Source organism: Tursiops truncatus, chromosome 7, assembly GCF_011762595.2.
Source record: "Tursiops truncatus isolate mTurTru1 chromosome 7, mTurTru1.mat.Y, whole genome shotgun sequence".
Taxonomy (NCBI): domain Eukaryota; kingdom Metazoa; phylum Chordata; class Mammalia; order Artiodactyla; family Delphinidae; genus Tursiops; species Tursiops truncatus.
In genome coordinates this window covers 71,042,864-71,049,985 of record NC_047040.1, presented here as the reverse complement: position 1 = coordinate 71,049,985, position 7,122 = coordinate 71,042,864, and positions in this window count along the sequence as shown.

Genomic DNA, 7,122 nt, shown 5'->3' with positions numbered 1-7,122 from the left:
TAAACAATGCTATGCGGGCTCACTCAGTACTGCCTGAACCCTGAACTGCTCACAGGAGCAGTGATACCTGATCTGCTTTCGCTTCTTGCTACTAGCCCCTAGGAGGAGGAGGAAAAACGTGTCATGTTCTCCCTGTGGAGAGAGACCTGGGGCTTGCAGGGCATACACCTGGTCAGAGCAAGACCTGGCTCATCGAAAGGCTAACACACCTCTGAACACCTTTTCTCTGAACTTTCTGGCTGGTCTTGTGCTCACTCTGCTCTCTCCTACATCTTCTAACTGAGACTCATAAACGTCAGCCTTGCATAGTCTTTCCAAGGTTCATTTAAAACGTGCCACTTTTGGAGAAGCTGCGAAGAGCTGAGGCTCTTTCTGCTCCCCCCGCCATCCGTTCCTCTGGGCCAAAGGTGTAATGACAGAGCCCAAAGCCAGCCCTTCCCGGAAGCTTCTGGGCTGATGAGAAATCCCCGGGGCTCCTGGAAAGGAAGTGAGGTCATCGCATCGCGGCAGGAAGGGAGATTCTTGGGAATTGGTGCTTGTAGGGAGGAAAGTTTTTTCAGCCTCAAGGTTGCCTGTAGCAAGAAAAACCACCCAGAACATCTCTCCCTCCCCCTGGCTTGGTGTCTTTTCTTTTTCCCTTTTTGGCACCACAAAACCAGGTGCCCTGGATGCCCGGGCAAATGTGTTTTGTTCCCTCTTGGCTCTGTGCCAGTCCAGGCTGGCCCTGCCCCAGGCCAAGGCAGCTGCAGGTGACTCACTGAGTCCAGTTCCTGCAGATTCTAGGCTGGGTTTGTTTCTTTAGGAAACCTCCAGCACAGCCCTGGACTTGCCTTAAATCAAACCATTTTTTGAATTCAGGGACGGTCTCTTCCTACCATTATTCTTAGGGCTGAGCACAATACCTGAAGCACGGCAAGCACTCAAAAAATATTTGTCGAGTGGCCCGAATAAATAGATAGATAGATAGATAGATAGATAGATAGATAGATAAATGCTGTGTGTTACATGAACTTTTGTATATTATATGTATCAGTCAGGGTTCTCCAGAGAAACAGAACCAATAGGAGATTTTATTTATTTATATAAAGATACTTATATTAAGGAATTGGCTCACACAGTTGTGGAGGCTGGCTAGTCCAAACCCACAGGGCAGGCTGGTGGCTTGGAAACGCAAGCAGGACTGGATGCTGCCGTCCTAAGTCAGAATTTCTTTTCCAGGAAACCTCAGTTTTTACTCTTAAGGCTGGTTGGCTAGGTCTACCCACATTATTGAGAGCAATTTCTTTTATTTAAAGTCAACTGGCTGTAGATGATAATTCCGTCTACAAAATATCTTGATAGAAACACCTCATTAGTGTCTGATTAAATCACTGGGTACTATAGTCTAGCAAGTTGACACACGAAACTAACCATTACATCCTGTGTCAAATTATGTTCATTGAAACCAACAGCCACCACCGCTACCACCAAAAAACCTGCCACCAAACAAATACTGTATAATAAAAGCCCATTAAAACAGAGTTAGCCTGAAACTTGTACCCCATGTCCAGCTAAGAGCTGGCAGCACCAAGATGCTTAAAACACATTCATTGCCCTCAGGAGGTAACTCTCTAGTTGGGGAGAGAGTCGGGTAGACAGATAGTTTACAAAGGAGTGTAATAAATGCTGTAATCAAGACGTGGACAAAACTTGCTACTGCTATTTAAAGTTGGATAACCTCTAAGTGTTCAGAATATCCTTGGTAACCCGAGAGAGGGTCTGATGTCAGCCAGGCTAATATTATAACCTTAGCTGCTCTGCAGAGAGAGTTTCAAATACCTTAAATAAATGGACTGTGAAATGGCCAAAGGGTCTTAATGCCAGTAAATATCAAACCACGCAAAGCAAACTGGGTATTTGGGGAAAGGCCTGCCAGGAAGCCACTCTCATCCCGCCACCCGTGGCTCCTCCTGAATGCCAATCAGATACCCAAGGCCCTCCACAGCTTGAGATCTGAAATCATCTGGATAAACCCCCCAAGAAATTGATGCCTGAAAGGGCAGGTTAGAGACGAGGCTCTGCCGGCTGCCTCACCGAGGGTACCGGAGGCCCCGGGCTAACTTCACTACATTTCTATTTCTGGAAGACCAGCACTGCGTCCTGTTTCCCCTCCCCCAGTGGATGTGAGCAGACCGCTGGCATCTGTTCCCATCAACAGGGCTGACAGCTTTTATAATGCATATGCTCTTCTACTTCCTTTCCAACAGTATCTGTGGTCAAATTAAAGATTGGGCTCAACAGATTGAGTTGGGATGCCTTGCTAACACCACAGTGGGGTTGTCAGATTTACCATTTGTCTCCTGCGTGGAAACACTAAGATCATACAAATAAGAACCAAAGTCTCTGCATTCCTAGACGGTCCATGCAGTCAAATCCAATGGCAAGACTCCCAAACCGGGATTCCCTTATGTTAAATCTGCCACTGAGTCTAGTGGAAGCAGAGAAACTGAGGACAAAAAGGAGTCTTGTGGGTACAGGAGAAGCAGCGGAGGTGCTAAGATGTCGTATCCAGTCGTCGGGATCTGGCTCATCAGAAGAGGATTCAAAGGCTGCAACCTGAAGCCTAGGAAAAGTCTGAGAGAAAATGTCTCAAACCTCATCGGGGTTCTCTCGGAGGGTGGGGTGGGAAGGGGGCAGAGAGGAGCCCTCCGTTTTTTGTTTTTGTTTTTTTTTTTTTGCTGTACGCGGGCCTCTCACTGCTGTGCCCTCTCCCGTTGCGGAGCACAGGATCCGGATGCGCAGACCCAGCGGCCATGGCTCACGGGCCCAGCCGCTCCGCGGCATGTGGGATCTTCCCGGACCGGGGAACGAACCCGCGTCCCCTGCATCGGCAGGCGGACCCTCAACCACTGCGCCACCAGAGAAGCCCGAGCCCTCTGTTTTTACGTGTACACTTCTACAATGCTTGAGTTTGATATGAAGGATGTATACTTTTACTTACTTTTGTAATTAAGAACAATTCGAGTTGGTTGTGTTTTTTGTTTTTGTTTTTTGTTTTCGTGGTACGCGGGCCTCTCACTGCTGTGGCCTCTCCCTGCTGTGGCCTCTCCCGTTGTGGAGCACAGGCTCCGGACGCGCAGGCTCAGCGGCCATGGCTCATGGGCCCAGCCGCTCTGCGGCATGTGGGATCTTCCCAGACCGGGGCACGAACCCTTGTCCTCTGCATCGGCAGGCGGACTCTCAATCACTGCGCCACCAGGGAAGCCCTCAAGTTCTTTTTTAAGACAATTGATTACTCAACCCTGTAACAACAATGGTAACAGCAGCAACAACCCAAGTGCACCAGCTGACCTTGACCTGAACTTTCCTCGACGCCCCCCCCACCGCCCCGCCAAACATATACTTTGTAAGAGCAGATTGTAGGTAACTTTGATCTTACGTTTCCTCTCTTTTTTTTGGAAATTTTTTTTTAATACCTTTATTGGAGTATAATTGCTTTACAATGGTGTGTTAGTTTCTGCTTTATAACAAAGTGAATCAGATATACAGGTACCTATATCTCCATGTCTCCTCCCTCTTGCATCTCCCTCCCTCCCACCCTCCCTATCCCACCCCTCTAGGTGGTCACAAAGCACCGAGCTGATCTCCCTGTGCTATGCAGCTGCTTCCCACTAGCTATCTATTTTACATTTGGTAGTGTATATATGTCCATGCCACTCTCTCACTTTGTCCCAGCTTGCCCTTCCCCCTGCCTGTGTCTTCAAGTCCATTCTCTAGTAGGTCTGCGTCTTTATTCCTGTCCTGCCCCTAGGTTCTTCATGACCTTTTTTTTTTTTTTAGATTCCATATATATGTGTTAGCATGCGGTATTTGCTTTTCTCTTTCTGACTTACTTCACTCTGTATGACAGACTCTAAGTCCGTCCACCTCACTACATATAACTCAATTTCATTTCTTTTTATGGCTGAGTAATATTCCATTGTATACATGTGCCACATCTTCTTTATCCATTCATCGTGGATGGACACTTAGGTTGCTTCCATGTCCTGGCTATTGTAAATAGAGCTGCAGTGAATATTTCGGTACATGACTCTTTTTGAATTATGGTTTTCTCAGGGTATATGCCTGAGTAGTGAGATTGCTGTGTCACGTGGTAGTTCTAGTTGTAGTTTTTTAAGGAACCTCCATACTGTTCTCCATAGTGGCTGTACCAATTCACATTCCCACCAGCAGTGCAAGAGGGTTCCCTTTCACCACACCCTCTCCAGCATTTATCGTTTGTAGATTTTTTTGATGATGGCCATTCTGACCGGTGTGAGGTGATACCTCATTGCAGTTTCGATTTGTATTTCTCTAATGATTAATGATGTTGAGCATCCTTTCATGTGTTTGTTGGCAGTCTGTATATCTTCTTTGGATAAATGTCTATTTAGGTCTTCTGCCCATTTTTCGATTAGGTTGTTTGTTTTTTTGATATTGAGTTGCACGAGCTGCTTGTAAATTTTGGAGATTAATCCTTTGTCAGTTGCTTCATTTGCAAATATTTTCTCCCATTCTGAGGGTTGTCTTTTCGCCTTGTTTATGGTTTCCTTTGCTGATCTTATGTTTCTTGATGTGGATTTAAAAGCACTACTTATCCAGGGCAATCCATTCAGAACAGTGTCAGCGTCCTGGGGCCCCTGTGCCAGGAAGTCCCATGACCCCCACTAAACCTGAGGAGTGGGGGATGGCAGTGGCTATCCCAGGGTTTATTTGCCAGCCCAGATAGAGCTTAGGACTGACACGCAGTTTAATTATCATGCAGAGCTGCAGCTGGAAGTGGCTGGAGTGAGTCGGCATCTGCTTTTGCAGAGCACAATTTCTGCAAATAACCACCAGTACTCTTGATTCTCTCTAATTAATGAAGAGGAAGCCTGGAATCTTCAAAGTCCACGAATGTCATGCTGCCACTGTGTCAGGATTGATCTCCTTTGTTCCAAACCGAAGAGCATGCCTCTCCTGCCTCTCCTAATTCTTTATAAATTGAATTTTTCTATTACTGGTTGTGACAGCTAAGTAACATGACTTCAGAAATTCACCCGCAGTTCATGCCAATATTAGAAGCCTGAATAATAATAATTTTTTAAAAAAGAACTATAATGGAACAAGCTTTCTGTCTCTGACCCAGAATTAATCATCATGAAGAGACACCTCCTGAAAGAAGGGTCGTTAATTAGCTCTAATGGATCTTGCTAGGTGAAGCTGGAATTATTGAGAAGTCGGCAAACAGAGGGGAAGAGAAGATTCTTCCCTTTCTTTGTCCATCTCCATGTGATGTTGGGATGTAATATGCTGGGACTGTGCTTCCAGGGGGCGGGGAGTCATGGTGGAGGCCACAGAAAAGCTCAGTTCACAGGGGATGCTGATGTGTCAGCATGGAAATCCCCAACTTGGAACATCTTTGAGAAAAAGAGGTAAAAGTGGGCAAAGGCCCTACCCCTGGCCTTAACTGAGCATTTAATGAAGACACCACACATGAGCCAGAGTGGGATCCTATTAAAACCCAAAGCAGGCAGTGTTACACCTCTTCTCCAAAGGCCCCAGTGGCTCCATCTCTCCAAAGGAAAGCAAAGTTTATATATGAGCCTACGGGGTTCCACTTATCTGGCCACTATTTCCTCTGTGACTTCATTTCCTCTGTTCTATTCCTCACCTACTTCATTCCAGACAAACCAGCTTCTTTGATGTTCTACCAACACTTCAGCTTCTACCTCAGGACCTTTGCCCTGGCTACTCTTATCTGTCTATAGCACTGCTTTCCAGATATCCACTTGGCTGCCTTCTTTTTTTCCTTTAGGTCTTTGTTAAAATTTCACCCTCTTATTAAGACCAACATTGACCACCCCATGTAAAATAGGACTCCTCACCCCAACACTCCTTATTCCTCTTATCCTACTATATTTTTCTCTTGCCTCCTAACATACTATATAATTTCCTTATTTGTTGTGTTGTTATATGTTTGCCCCCTCTCCAGCATGTGTTATTTGTAGACTTTTTGATAATGGTCATTCTGACTGGTGTGAGGTGATACCTCATTGTAGTTTTGATTTGCATTTCTCTAATAATTAGCGATGTTGAGCATCTTTTCATGTACCTATTGGCCATATGTATGTCTACAAATAATACATTCTGGACGGGGTGTAGAGAAAAGGGAACCCTCCTACACTGTTGTTGCAAATGTAAATTGGTGCAGCCACTAAGGGAAACAATATGGAGGTTCCTTTAAAAACTAAAAATAGAGCTACCATTTGATCCAGCGATCCCACTCCTGGGCATATATCCAGAAAAGACGAAAACTCTAATTTGAAAAGATACATGCACCCCAATGTTCATAGCAGCACTATTTACAATAGCCAAGACATGGAAGCAACCTGATGTCCATAGACAGATGAATGGATAAAGAAGATGTGGTACATACACACAATGGAATACTACTCAACCATAAAAAAGAATGAAATAATGCCACTTGCAGCAACATGGATGGACCTAGAGACTATCATACTAAGTGAAGTAAGTCAGACACAGAAAGACAAATATTATATGATATCACTTACATGTGGAATCTAAAAAGTAATACAAATGAATCTATATACAAAACAGAAATAGCCTCACAGACATAGAAAACAAAACTACGGTTATCGAAGGGGAAAGGGGATAGGGATAAATTAGGGGTATGAGATTAACAGATACACACAATCATATATAAAATAAATAAGCAACAAGAATTTACTGTAGAGCATATGGAACTATAGTCAATATCTTGTAATAACCTATAATGGAAAAGAATCTGAAAAAGAATAGATATATATTACTCACTTTGCTGTACATCTGAAACTAATACAATATTGTAAATCAACTATACTTCCAGGAAAAAATGAGCCTCCTCTACCTCTCACTAGAATATAAGCTCCGCAAGAACAGGGATTCTTGTCTGTTTTGTTCTCTGATATATTCCCGGCACCTAGAACAGATCAATAAATATTTGCAGACTGAATGAATCAGTCATCCCACTTTGGAGCATTTGCTGGTATGTATGAAGACTGCATGTGCCCACTCAAAGCGATTGCTCAAACATAAAGACCAGGATATGAGCTGTTCCTTTTT